At 49.3% G+C, this 12,127-nt stretch overlaps 4 long non-coding RNA genes across 4 annotated transcripts; all 4 read left to right on the plus strand.

Moving 5' to 3' along the window:
- The first annotated feature begins 7,639 nt into the window (after nt 1-7,639).
- On the plus strand, nt 7,640-8,209 carry LOC125337691. The gene is made up of 3 exons (XR_007208120.1): nt 7,640-7,780; nt 7,925-8,046; nt 8,169-8,209. It is a non-coding gene; the product is annotated as an uncharacterized LOC125337691 (long non-coding RNA).
- Nucleotides 8,210-8,308: 99 nt separating this feature from the next.
- LOC125337964 lies at nt 8,309-8,916 on the plus strand. Its single transcript, XR_007208161.1, has 3 exons — nt 8,309-8,428; nt 8,554-8,633; nt 8,711-8,916. It is a non-coding gene; the product is annotated as an uncharacterized LOC125337964 (long non-coding RNA).
- A 1,818-nt stretch (nt 8,917-10,734) lies between these two features.
- Nucleotides 10,735-11,176, plus strand: LOC125337932. Its single transcript, XR_007208156.1, has 4 exons — nt 10,735-10,768; nt 10,847-10,895; nt 10,984-11,027; nt 11,129-11,176. It is a non-coding gene; the product is annotated as an uncharacterized LOC125337932 (long non-coding RNA).
- A 73-nt stretch (nt 11,177-11,249) lies between these two features.
- LOC125337933 lies at nt 11,250-11,936 on the plus strand. The gene is made up of 3 exons (XR_007208157.1): nt 11,250-11,291; nt 11,376-11,499; nt 11,610-11,936. It is a non-coding gene; the product is annotated as an uncharacterized LOC125337933 (long non-coding RNA).
- Nucleotides 11,937-12,127: the final 191 nt, after the last annotated feature.

Raw genomic sequence — 12,127 nt, forward strand, 5'->3', positions numbered from 1 at the left:
CCCTGTTGTCCCTGCTTTTTAAGGGTTTTAATTGAGGTAAAAATCGCCGTTTTCCCATTATTTGAAAGATTTAATTTGAGGAAAGCCCGTCTCTTTCTGATATTTCAGGGGATTGAGCTGAAGGGGAGAACCCATTTATTTGCCATTGTATTGGTTTAAATTGTGGTAAACACTGCCCGTTGCCTCAGTTCCAGGGGTTAAATTGAAGGAAACTCCAGCTCTTCCAGCATTTGAAGGGTTTAGATGGGGGCGTGCCGCTGCATTTGAGGGCGCTTTTGCCCGTGCCCCGGCCCCCAATGTCTTGCGCGGGAGCACTCCTGGCCCCTGGGGAGGCCCTTTCTGGCCCCTTCTAAGGAGGAATGGCAGTTTCGGGACTGGGCTGCTGACAGGGACCGACGGAGCCGCCGCGGTCCGAGCCGTGCGGAGCCCAGGCGAGCGCTGTCAGGGCGGGCAGGCGGGAGACGAGGCGCGGAGCCGAGCCGCTCCCTGTCGTCCCGCCCGCTGCGTGCGTTCCGTGCGCGGGGCTCGGGCGCCGCCGGGTCCCCCTCGGCCCGGTGCTGCTCGGCAGGCGCCGGGGGCGGGCGGGGCTCTCCCGGCGCGGGGCCGCCCCCGCCTGCCGGAGGAGCCGCTTCCGTGCCGGGAGCCGCGCTCCGCCCGGGTCCGGGAGCGCGGGGTCGCCCCCGGTCGCCGAGTGCCGCCGGTGCCGTGGGTCGCGTGGCTTTTCCGGTCCCCTCGCACCGTGGAACGGCGCCAGCCCGGCCCGAGTCCCGGCAAGGGACGCTGGGGGACACTTGTGGCTTGTCCGCTTCAGAGCTTGCTTGCAAAAGTCACTGAAAGGAAGATTGGAAAAAACCCAACCCCGACTTCCCAGGCTTTTTGCCTGGGGACTTTTTTTGGTGTTGCTCTTTAACTGAGCCACGCCTTTAAATACCAACGTGGGTGCCTGCTGGAAGCGGTGTTCCATGTATATTGTACTCTCTCATGAGACCTTCGTGGTGTCATATTTCCATTGCTGTGTTAATCCAGCGGCAGGGGTGGAGATAATTGGAGGTCCAAGCTGACAGTGTGCCGTGCATCTGTTGTTCACTGATCTATTTGTGGTGTGAAAAACGAGGTTCACTCTCCTGTGAGAATTTAAAGGGTTTAATATAAAGACAATAAGAGACACATAAAATAAAGCAAAGGGGTAATGGCTGGATGCCTTGGCGCTCTGCCAAGAGCACACCTGATGCTCGAGGTGAGTCCTTTTTATACTATTTTTACTGTCTGTTCTCGATTAATATTCAAACTTTTCCCGGAGCTGTTCTGCATGGCCACTCCTTGGTTCCGCCTTTTTAAAGCATGCGTACTCTTCTGCCTTGCGGTTTTATTTCTTTTGATTCTTGGGGTTGGGCTCACTAGGTAAGAGTCGATGGTAGGGTGGATCTCTTAATTCTCTAGACAGTCAGGGCTGATTGCAGCTTTGGGCCTCTTCGTCTCTCCGGGCAGAGCGGTGATAGCAGCTCTCGGACTCTCCTGGCCGCCCGTTCTTCGGGCGGAGTAGCCTTTGGGCCCTTTTGTTCCCTGGACAAAGTGTTGATTAGCAGCTTCTCGGGCCTCATCCTCTGTTCGCTTGGAGGTTATCTTACTTGGTCACACTTGCTAACATTCTTGCTAAAAAGAGAGAAAACCACATCCACACAGCAAAAAGCATTTCTAACATTATATAATACCTACTTTTATACTTGCGAGAAGCCAGTATTATAGTATGTTTATAACAGTGGTGTTCATTTCATCTGGATGCAGAGTTGGGCTTTTTGGGCAGATGGTCCCCCTCAAACCACAAGGCTTATTTAAACCTTGTACACTATTTTTTGAAGATGCAGGGTGGGTGAGGACTTTTTCTTGTTGCTGTACTAGGGAATGGAATGCAGGAGGTTCCTACAATATTGGCATTGAGGTTGGAATGTTCAAGGATATCAGTGTGACGATTCTCAAGGATGAATCTTGCTCCCGGCAGTCTGTAGCGTGGTAGAGCAGGGCACGATGAAGCAGGGTGTGAGGCACAGGCAGGGTAGGAACAGTGAGGTGCTTCATGCTGGCAGCTCGGTTTGGTGTTGCTGATGTTTTCAGAGTAGAAGCAGATTGATTTGGTTCCGGTGCACTGGAACAGGATCCAAACCTTAGAAAGTATTTCTTTGTCCTCAGGCTGAAAAATATTGCTGTGCAGCACTTGTTCCCTTGCACCTTCAGTTCATTGTGGAAAGCATTTATTTTAGTGAGCAAATGTTGTTGTGGCTGGTGCAGTGAAAAGCAGAAGAGTTCTTGGTAAGATCAACTTGGAGAGCTGAAGTGCCAGCCAAAACCTTGCTGTGTTCTGCTGTGATGCCACTGAGGGAGGAAAAGAGTGAGTGTGGAAAGCCCTGAGTGGAGTGGTGGGAAATGGGAGGAGAGGAAGAGTCAGGCTGATATGCAGAAAAGATTCCACTGCTGGAATAAATAGTAAAGTAGGTATGTTTATTCCAGCACTGGAACACATGGGGGAATAGTTCCTCCAAAGTCATGCATGCCGACAGCTGCATTCAGCTTGGTATATATCGGGTTACAAGTTCCATATTCATTAAGTTTCCCAATATGCCTATACCTATTCATTGCCTAGCCTCGCTTTGTATTACAATGAGCCCAAAAGTCACTTATGTCTGCGCTGCACTTGTGCAGTGTTGTCTGGTGGTTGTGGGCAGGGGTCTCCGGAATGAAATAAGAGTCTTCCTCAGATGAAGTAAAGGGTCTTCCTCATCCTGAACTTTTCACCTTGCTTCCATGTGCATGCTCTTTATGTCCCTGGCCCAAGTCTAAACTTCAAGACTGGTTTGAGTTAGGTTAAAAACAGGATCTTTGGTCAAGATTCCTTCCCTTTATCAATAGTCCACTATCTTCTCATCTTGCTTTGGTAGGCACGATAAGTGTTGAGCAAGCTGTATGCATTGCTTTTAACAAAAAACTTCTTAGTAAATCATTTAACCTCTGCTTCCCCATCCCCCCTGATTAAGGGCTAAATATGGATTTAAACTGGGCCAGGTGTTAGTGTAGGAAGAGACATTTAACTGCAATTTATTTGTTTCAGGAGGTGTCTCATCATATAGTCTGCTATTTAACAGTTTCCATGCCAGGTTAATTGTAGTGGAAGACAGCAAATGAAGCCAAGAGACTCAGTTAGGATGTCCCAGGTCCCTGCCAAGCACAGATTACAAAAAACCAAACCCTGGGATTACAAAAATACTAAAAGCTCATCTTAAAAAATACTAAAAAAACAGTCTACCAAAAACTAGGTTCCAAAATACTAGAATAACATTGTTTCAAAATAAGAGAAACCCAAATTTCAAAATACCAGAAAACCAGGTTTCAAAATCTCAGTTTTAAAATACCAGATTACCAAGTTCCAAAATACCAAAGTTACCCTGTTTCAAAATTGCAAACTACCAGGTTCCAAAATACCTTTTTTTTTTCCCATTTCATAATAGCAGAGTCTCAAGTTCCAAAATATCAAAATGACTCTGTTTCAAGATATCAATTTGCAAAATACCAATTTTCAGATGTCTTATACAGGCAGGATTCCCAAACCCACAAGAATGCAACATTGTCAAAATGGGATCTGTGCTACCAAAATGGATATTTTATCCTCTGAAAAGCTTTCTTACAGTGACCATCAACACAGGTATTTATTTTAATTGTACAGCCAGATGCAATAAGACTTTTACTTCAAAAGCAAACACATAGTAGTTTTCTGCTTAGATTGTGTCCACGAGGACCGGCATTTGGGCCGGAGAGCTGCAGTTGGGATCAAAGGATGGAGTCAATCTGCTCCCTGCAGATGCACAAGGAAAGATCGAGTAGCAGGCAGAGGGAGTATTTATAAACAATATCAATATTTCACTGAAATTCAGGGTGGACTGGTGATGGGCGTGCCTGCCAGGATCAGCCATAAACAACCCGGCCAAACCCCCAACCCCTCAAGGGGTGCGTCAAACACTTCAATGGAAACGCAAGTCAGTAATGATTATGGAAGAGAAATTACTGGTAATTGCTTGTGATCTGTGGGGAATTTCCTTGGTAGTTACAAGTCTAGGACATACGGAATTTTGAAGGCAGGATCCCAGTTTTGGCCACGGGCACCCGGACAAGAAGGCCGGTCCTTTTCCACGGAAAGGAAAGCCCCGAAACACCCCGGTGTTTCGGGGGTGGACGATGGCCCGTGCAGGGGAGGGAACAACCGGCAGGACCATTCTCTGCCTCATCCCTGCACTCCAAGATCCAGCAGCCCCAGGTGCGACCAGTGAGAATGAGGAGGGGGCGGCTCTTGCCACAGGCTGCTTTCAGAGGGTTCCCTGGGCACACCTATGCAGGGAGCTGCTGGTCGAGAGGGGCCAACGGAGGCATCTCGAGAGCCCCTCCGGGAACAACGGTCACAGCATCCGGCAGGAGCTGGGAAGTTGGCCGGATGCACCTGGGTACAGAACATCGCTTCAAGAAAATGCCCAGGGAAAAACCTTTGTGCCAAGGGGCGGCACCTGAGCAGGCAGGGGAGCCTGTGAGGTCCCTTTCATCTCATCAGCCCCTCTTCAGAGCCCCCAGTCCCTCCCCAGTGCCCCCAGAAAAGAGAGAGTTATTAGGAGAAAAGGAGCTTAAATTGAGATAATCAGCTTCCTTTTTCCATAATTGTCTGTGTTAAAATTGGGGGGGTATCTGCTTCCCCTGTCATTTTAATGGTCTCATTTGAGGGAAACCCTGCATTTTCCATGCCATCAGGAGTATAAATTGACAGGGAATCCTCACTGTCCATTATTTTCCAGTTTAAATGGAAGGGGAAAACCTCAACAATGCTCTTTTATGCATTTGAATTAAGGGTAGCTTCCCCCTTTTCATTGTCCTAAGGTTTAAATTGAGGGGGAAGCCCAGTTGTCCCTCCTTTTTAAAGGTTTGAATTGAGGAAAAATCCCCCTTTTTCCATCACTGGAGAGATTTAAAGTGAGGAAACCCCTCTTTTCCCAATAGTTTAGGGGATTAAATTGAAGGGGAGAAGCCATTTATTTGCCACTGTATCAGTTTAAGTGGAGGTAACTGGTGCCCATTCCCGCATTGTAAGGAGCTCAATTGAAGGAAGCTCTCCCTTTTTGAGCATTTTAAGGATTTAAATCTGTGTTTCAGGGTGCTCCTACCCGAGCCCCGGTACTGAATGTCATATGGGAGCGAGTCTGGCACAGATGTAACCCTAATGCCACCTGGGAGTGTATTAATTTTTCTTATTTTTATTTTTAATGTATATAGCCCTAATTAGAGATCTCAATGAGAGTTACATCATTCATACAATTACTATTCCTCTCTACCTTAGTCACATGTGGAATACTACTTATTAATCACTAAGGAATATTTATCCAAGTTAGGAACAAATTATCCAAGTTATCTAGCTGTGCTGCCAAAACACAATGTTTTATTTCTTACCGGTTTTCTGCCCTTTTGCTTGATGTTGTTGAAGCAAAAAAGAAAGTGTCATCATTTCCCTGAAGAGTTTTCTTCTCTATTGAGCCTTTTACTCATCTCGAATTTAAGTCAGAGGAGCCAAATGACCACTGCTCCTCCAAGAGCTTTTATACCTTGCGGTATTTGCCTCCTCCCTTTTCCTGGGCATTGTGGGATCGAGAGGCGGGCCTGGCCAGAGCTATATCAACCCCAGCCTTTGGCAAAGGGCTTCATTCCCTCCCTGGGAGTGACTGTGACAAGAGCTTTCCTCTTATTTCAATGAAAGGGATCTTTCAGCTTAGCTTGTTTTCAGTAGGTGCTTTTGGTATCTAAAGCATCAGAGGCCTTAAAGGCACTGTGAAGAAGATAGCATTGAACACAGAGAGTATATAAGTTCACAATTTTTGGTTGTGCATTCAGGGGTGATAAGGTGCTTTTGCGATTTCTGTTTTTGTTCTTGTATTTTTTTTAGGAGTTGTGTAACTTCCCGCAATTCCAGATTGCGTTGAGTGCGATACTTCAATTTTTTTCAGCAAATGCATTGTGTCCCAAAAGGGATTTGCCCCATGTCAAAGATGATGACTGAGATCGAGGCTTCTAATAGTCAAGGATTGTGACTGGGAGAGGGAGGGGGTGTGCAGGGTATTGGACTAGGGGTTATTGTGGGGAGGTTTTGAAGGCAGCACAGTAGGAAACAGTGTCCATTTGGGGCCCCCTAAAGCTTTTCTACACGTGCAGCAGATGCATTTACGTGCGTCTTACGGCCCACAAACGCATCCACTGCACTCACAGAAATGCCTCGTAACTTTGTCTCTCGCTAATGCAGGTGCCCATCATAATAACAGCCACAGCCTTGACATGGGCTAAAGCCAGAGACTTGAGGACCTAGGCGCACTTAGGAGCGAGCGAGCAGCTGACTTGTTGGGATTTGGCCCATGCGCTCCTAAACTCGTCTATTGATTTTGGCTCTTTTTTTATCCAAGAGGCTACCCGGCAATTGCGGGGCCTTCCAAGATGGCTGAGGCAGATTTATTTTGCGTCCAATGCGGATGCACATCGCGGATCATTTGAAAGATAAGTTGGGTGCCACAACCTGGGGATGGGATGCCAGCAGAGCAGCGGGTTAGAAATTCCTGGGAGAGATTTAAAAATTAGCAGAGGGGAAAGGGGATGCCCTTTAAGGGGCTTCTTTGGACAGCTAAAGAGAGCAGCTCTACTTTTGATTGCAGCCGTAGGACATGCAGAGCAGTTCCTCTCAGTCTTGTGCTGTCTAGCATGCTTTTGGGATCCCTTGGATCAGATATCTTTGCCTTTTCCCTTTGAGGGCCTTATTACAAGCATTGGCTGCCATCTCTAGGTTCTTGAATATTTGTACTTTATCGGCATGATGCCAATATAATTTGTTCTTTTACCGGCGGGCTCAGCCACATCTTGGAATCCCATCTTGGAATCGCATCTCAGAAGCGTCGAGTCGGATGCCTTTTGAGGCCTTGTTCCTGGCTCTATTGCCATCCATCCTTTGCAGCCGTGAGCTGTCATGTCCTGGGGCTTCTAAGACTGTAAGGATATGGGGAACATTCTGAATGTAGCATTGTCTCGCAGCCATCTTGATCATCGTGACCAACAGTCCTTCTCACAGGTCATTGTTACAGTTTTTTTCTTCTGCTCCGTAGAGCCTCCACCATCGCCATACCATCAGTCATCTCTTTGGCGTTGTCTCGGTCCTTGCCATTATTCTTCTTCCTGAGAGCTTTTTTTATCATCCTAGTGTCACACTGTTTGTAGTATAATGTGTAGTTTGTGTTTAGCCTGAAACTGCTCTGCCCTGTGGAGTAGACTGGGGGGGTAGGTGGAGTAGAAAGAAGACTTTACGGGGAACTTTTTGCTTTGTTTAGCCACCTGAGCCACACCTCGGATGGAGCAACCGCAGCCAGTTCATGCAAGGTTCGGTGGAGGCATGGGAGAAGTACTGCAGTGTCTCGCAGTTTTCTAGTCATTTGTTTTAATGCATGCTGTTTGCGGCTCCTAGATGGTTTGCTTTGAGAAATGAGAACTTGGGGAAGGCGAAGCTTTCCCTGTGTGCCTGAGTGACTTTGACAAATAATTTTTTTTGCAGAGGGATAGGATGTAAACCAGACAGACACAAATGGAGGAGGCCAGAGGAGCACAGCAATGAGGTGGGTTGGCACCTGAAGCCCAAGCTCCAGCCTGACTTTCTTCAATGCTTACCCCGTTGTTTGGCTCTTTGTTTCATTAGAAGATGCGAAGCGCTTGGTACGGCCAGGTACTGGTACCGGGGGCACCATGAGCCAGATGAGTATTGGTGACTGAGATGAGTATTGATTCCAGCACAGAGCTGGATGTTACCGGAGTTTTAATGTGTTAGTAATAAAACTATAAACATCCTTTGTTTTTTTGTGTTTTACAGGTGGTCTGAAGCATTCCAACCGCTGGTCCAATATGACAGAGGCCCTTGCGGAAAGAGGTCACGGTCAAGCGGTTTCAGATGGAAACTAATCCGGCAATGCCATGCTTTCGGACCCTATGTCGGTACATGCCTTTCCGTTTTGTTTTGCCCTGTCTCCCCCGGGAAGGTCCATTGTCATTCAGCTTTTCAGGGGAGGTGTAAACAGTGGCTATGTCACCAGATTGTTCTTTGTCTTAATTTTTAGGAAGTAAAGCCAGGTATCACCAATCAATGTCAAATGAGTGAAGTGAGCAGTGACCGGTGGACAGAACCAGTTGTTATTGCATGGTTGCCACGTTCTGGTGCAGCTCTAAGCATCCGTTGTTGTTTGTATGTTTAAGGTGGTCCACTTTTTTATGCTGAATCGCCTTGCCACCGGCTGATGGACCCGGCTCGCCGCCATCGTGAGCCTGTTGGAAGTATCACGGGACTCTGTGACGGAGCCTTGACCTTTTCCATTTGAAGGTGCCCTCCACGTTGAATTTGGCAATGGCTGAGGATTTGTGGCAAGTTGGGGGAGGGGGGGAGGAGGGGTGAGGGTCCCCTCAAGTTTCAGCCATGCCACGTGGCCTTGTCTCCTCTTATCTCAGGTATGCCCTGTGACGGCGGCGTCAGACTGGGAGTGCGGCCGGAGCATGTGGCCCGAGGGCCCTGGCCATTTTAGGAGATGGTGAGTACAAGAATTGTTGGGTTTTGGCCAGTGTGCCACTAAGTTCACGGCTTGACGTTTGGTTTTCTTTCTTGTAGCCAACTAAGAGACAACAGCCCGGTGACGGCAGGAACTTCCCAGATGGCGAGGCGGCCTTCTTTCACACCTGACCTGGATTCGCATTCCCGGACCTCCGAGAGATAAGTGGAGGGCTACGCCTCACAGAGGGGATGAGAGCGATGTGCCGGGTCAGGACTCGTCGGAAGGATTTTTGAATTAGCTCTGGAGACGGGGATGTCCAAGAAATGGCCTCTTTAGGCCACACGATGGGAAAGTCTCACTTTTGATCACAATGCTGAGGCACGTAGGACAGAACAGTCCCGGTGCGTGTCGTGTCACTCGTCTATCGTGTGTTCTGCGTCTTTTGGGCTTCTCGCATCGTGTGTCTTTTTCCTTAGCCCTTAGAGGTGACTGGCGGCCTTTCTTCTCACTGGGAGTTTTCTCTCCGTGTTGCACCCCCTTGTTGGTCACGTCCCGTGTCACAGGGGCCAGCGTGGGTTTGGCCCGGAGCTGCTCTGCCCTGCTGCATAGTCTGGCATTATAGGTGCGATAGGGCAAAGCCCGGGGACTTGAAATTTGTTGTGTAGGCTGTAGTTGCCATCTAGATGGTATTCCTAGATTGACACGAGGTGCCTGTAGCCTTTAAGTTCTCATGCAGCGCTTTGACACGAGGTGCCTGTAGCCTTTAAGTTCTCATGCAGCGCTTTGACTTTTGTCATCACTGTCTTTCAGACGCAGATCGATTCTATCTGTGGTGGAGCGCTCCATACTAGGTGAGGGGGTTCGCACAGGAAGGTGAGTTGCCGTTTGTGTTTGCAGGGCAAGTGTAACGGGGTGGCTCTGTTCCACTGTTGTTCTGTCCTCATTTTTAGGAGGTAAAGCCGGATCTCAGCAGTCAATGTCAAGTGAGCGAGGTAAGCAGTGGCCGCTGAAAAGAAAAAGTTGTTCTTGCTTGGGTGCCAAGTTCTGGTGCAGCCCTTAGCATCCATTGTCATTTGTGCGTTTTAGGCGGTCCACTTGCATTACGCCGAACCCCCTCGCAGAACGGCCGACGGACCCGGCTCGCCGCCCTCGTGACCCCTCCGCAAGTATCGCAAAGCTCTGCGATGAAGCCTTGACCTTTTCCACGTGACGGTGCTGTCCGGGTAGCCTTCGGCAACGGCCGAGGAGTTGCGGCGAGTCGAGGAGGGAGGGAGGAGCGAGGGTCCACTCGGGTTTCAGCAATGCCACATGGCCTGTCTCCTCGTAGCTCAGGTATAGCCTGCCACAGTGGCGTCAGCCTTGGAGCGCGGCCGAAGCGTGCGGCCCGAGGACCCTGGCCATCTTAGGAGATGGTGAGTACAAGAATTGTAGTGGCCCACGTCCCGCTAAGTTCAGGCCTTGACGTTTGGTTTTTTTTTATCGTAGCCGACTAAGAGACAACAGCCCGATGACGGCAGGAGCTTCCCAGACGGTGAGCGGCCTTCTTTTGCACCTGAGGAGGATTCGCATCCCTGGATGTCCGAGAGATAAGTTGAGGGGATGCAAGCGGGGTGTCGGGTTGGGGCTCGCCGGGAGGGAATATTGAGTCAGCTTCAGAGATGGGGATGTCTAAGAAGGGGCCCCTTTAGGGCCCCTAAAGGGCAAGTCTCCCTTTCGATCACAGCGCTGAGGCGTGCCAGGCAGAGCAGTCCCAGTGCACGTTGTGCAGCTTGTCTATTGTGTGTTCTGTCTCTACTGGGTGTCTCGTGTCTTCTGCTTTAGCCCTTCGATGTGCCTGCGGTCATTCTTCTCACCGAGAGTTTTCTCTCCTCGTTGCTTCCCCGCATTTGTCATCTGCTGTATCACGGGTGCCTGTGTGGGTTTTCTCTGGAGCTGCTCTGCCCTGCTGCACCGTCTGGCATATAGGTGTAATAGGACAAGGCTCGGGGACTTGAAATTTGTAGTGTAGAGTGTAGTTTGGCCTCTAGGTGGCATTCCTAGATTGACACAGGATGGCTGGAGCTGTTAAGTTCTCATGCAACCCTTTGACTTTTGTCATCACTATCTTTCAGATGCAGACGGATTAAATCCGTGGCAGAGCGCCCCACACCGGGTGAGGGGGTTCCCGCAGGAAGGTCAGTCACCGTTTGTGTTTGTAGGGCAAGGGTAAATGGTGGCTACATCACAGCATTGTTCTTTGTCTTTATTTTTAGGTAGTAAAGCCGGATATTGATGTTTAAGGTTGATGGAGTGACGTAAAAGGTGACTGGTGGACAGAAGGAGTTGGTATTGCTCCAATATCAATATCTGGTTCAGCTCTAAGCATCCATTGTTGTTTGTTCCTTTTCAGCGGTCCACTCACAAGATGTCCCGGCCCAGAATGCCAGAGGCCAGGTGGGTGCAAGCTTAAGGTATCGGTGTGGCATACTTCAGTCGGCGTGGGGAGGTTGTGATTTCAGTCTCTCTGCATGTTTTTTTGCTTTGTTTCTTTGCAGGTGCTGCCGCCGCCCTAGGCGTGCCAAGGAACAGAGGCGAGCAGGCAAGTTGGCATTAAGGTGGGGCGACTAATAGGCGGGCGGTATGCGGCAGCGTGCCAAGCTTGTACCTTTTCACTTTGCAGGTCTTCTCCAGGCCACCTCCAGAGTCGGATGATTTGAGGTGCTCTGGGGCAGCAGTGTAGAGGTGCCCTGGGGATTAATCTTCTGGAGGGCGATAGTCACGTTTTCTGTTTTGTTGTCTTAGGTACCATGAGCCGGTGTGGAGCCAAGTTTGGAAACGGTGTAAGAGACAGTCCAAAGATCCCTCATCTGCCTCAGGATCATTGCCGAGGACAGAGACTGAGCACAGGAGTCCTGGCCTGGCTGAGGTGGGATGTCTGCCAAGTGTTGCCTGTGGGTGTGCCCACTGGGAACTGGTACGCATTCCTGAGGAAAATTAGTGCAGGTTGCAATGGACTGTGCCGTTCATGCTTCCCAGGTGGGAAGGACTGCGCTGAAGGGGAAAGGAATGACCTGTCCTGTACACCTGTCTTGTACGTCTGTCCTGTACCCATTTCCCAAAGCAACGGACCCCATAACAACAGCTGTAGGTTTCCCAACCTCTTGGCCAGTTGCCCCTCACTTCTGAAAAGGACATAAAGGGACTTTCTGAAATAACCGCGTCTGAGATCTCCCCACGGAAAGAAGACGAATCTATTGGCGGAAGACCATGTGGACTTCGTCTCATCTGTTGGTAGCTATTGCCCCCCTCTTTTTCTTCCTCTCTGTGTTTCCTCTCTCTCTCTCTCTTTCTCTCTTCTATTGCGTTACTGTGTTGTGGGCACTTAATAAAGGTGCACTGTTCTGATTAAAACTGCAATCTCTCGTGTCCTTTTACGCCCTGAGATCGATAAACAAACCATCACGACCCCCGCTTATATTAGCGGATTGTGACATTAAACTTGGCATCACGGACAGGATTTGACAGACACAAGGGGTTGCAAGGTTGTGTGTAGT

The sequence above is a fragment of the Corvus hawaiiensis genome, chromosome 24 (genome assembly GCF_020740725.1).
Source record: "Corvus hawaiiensis isolate bCorHaw1 chromosome 24, bCorHaw1.pri.cur, whole genome shotgun sequence".
Classification (NCBI taxonomy): Eukaryota; Metazoa; Chordata; class Aves; order Passeriformes; family Corvidae; genus Corvus; species Corvus hawaiiensis.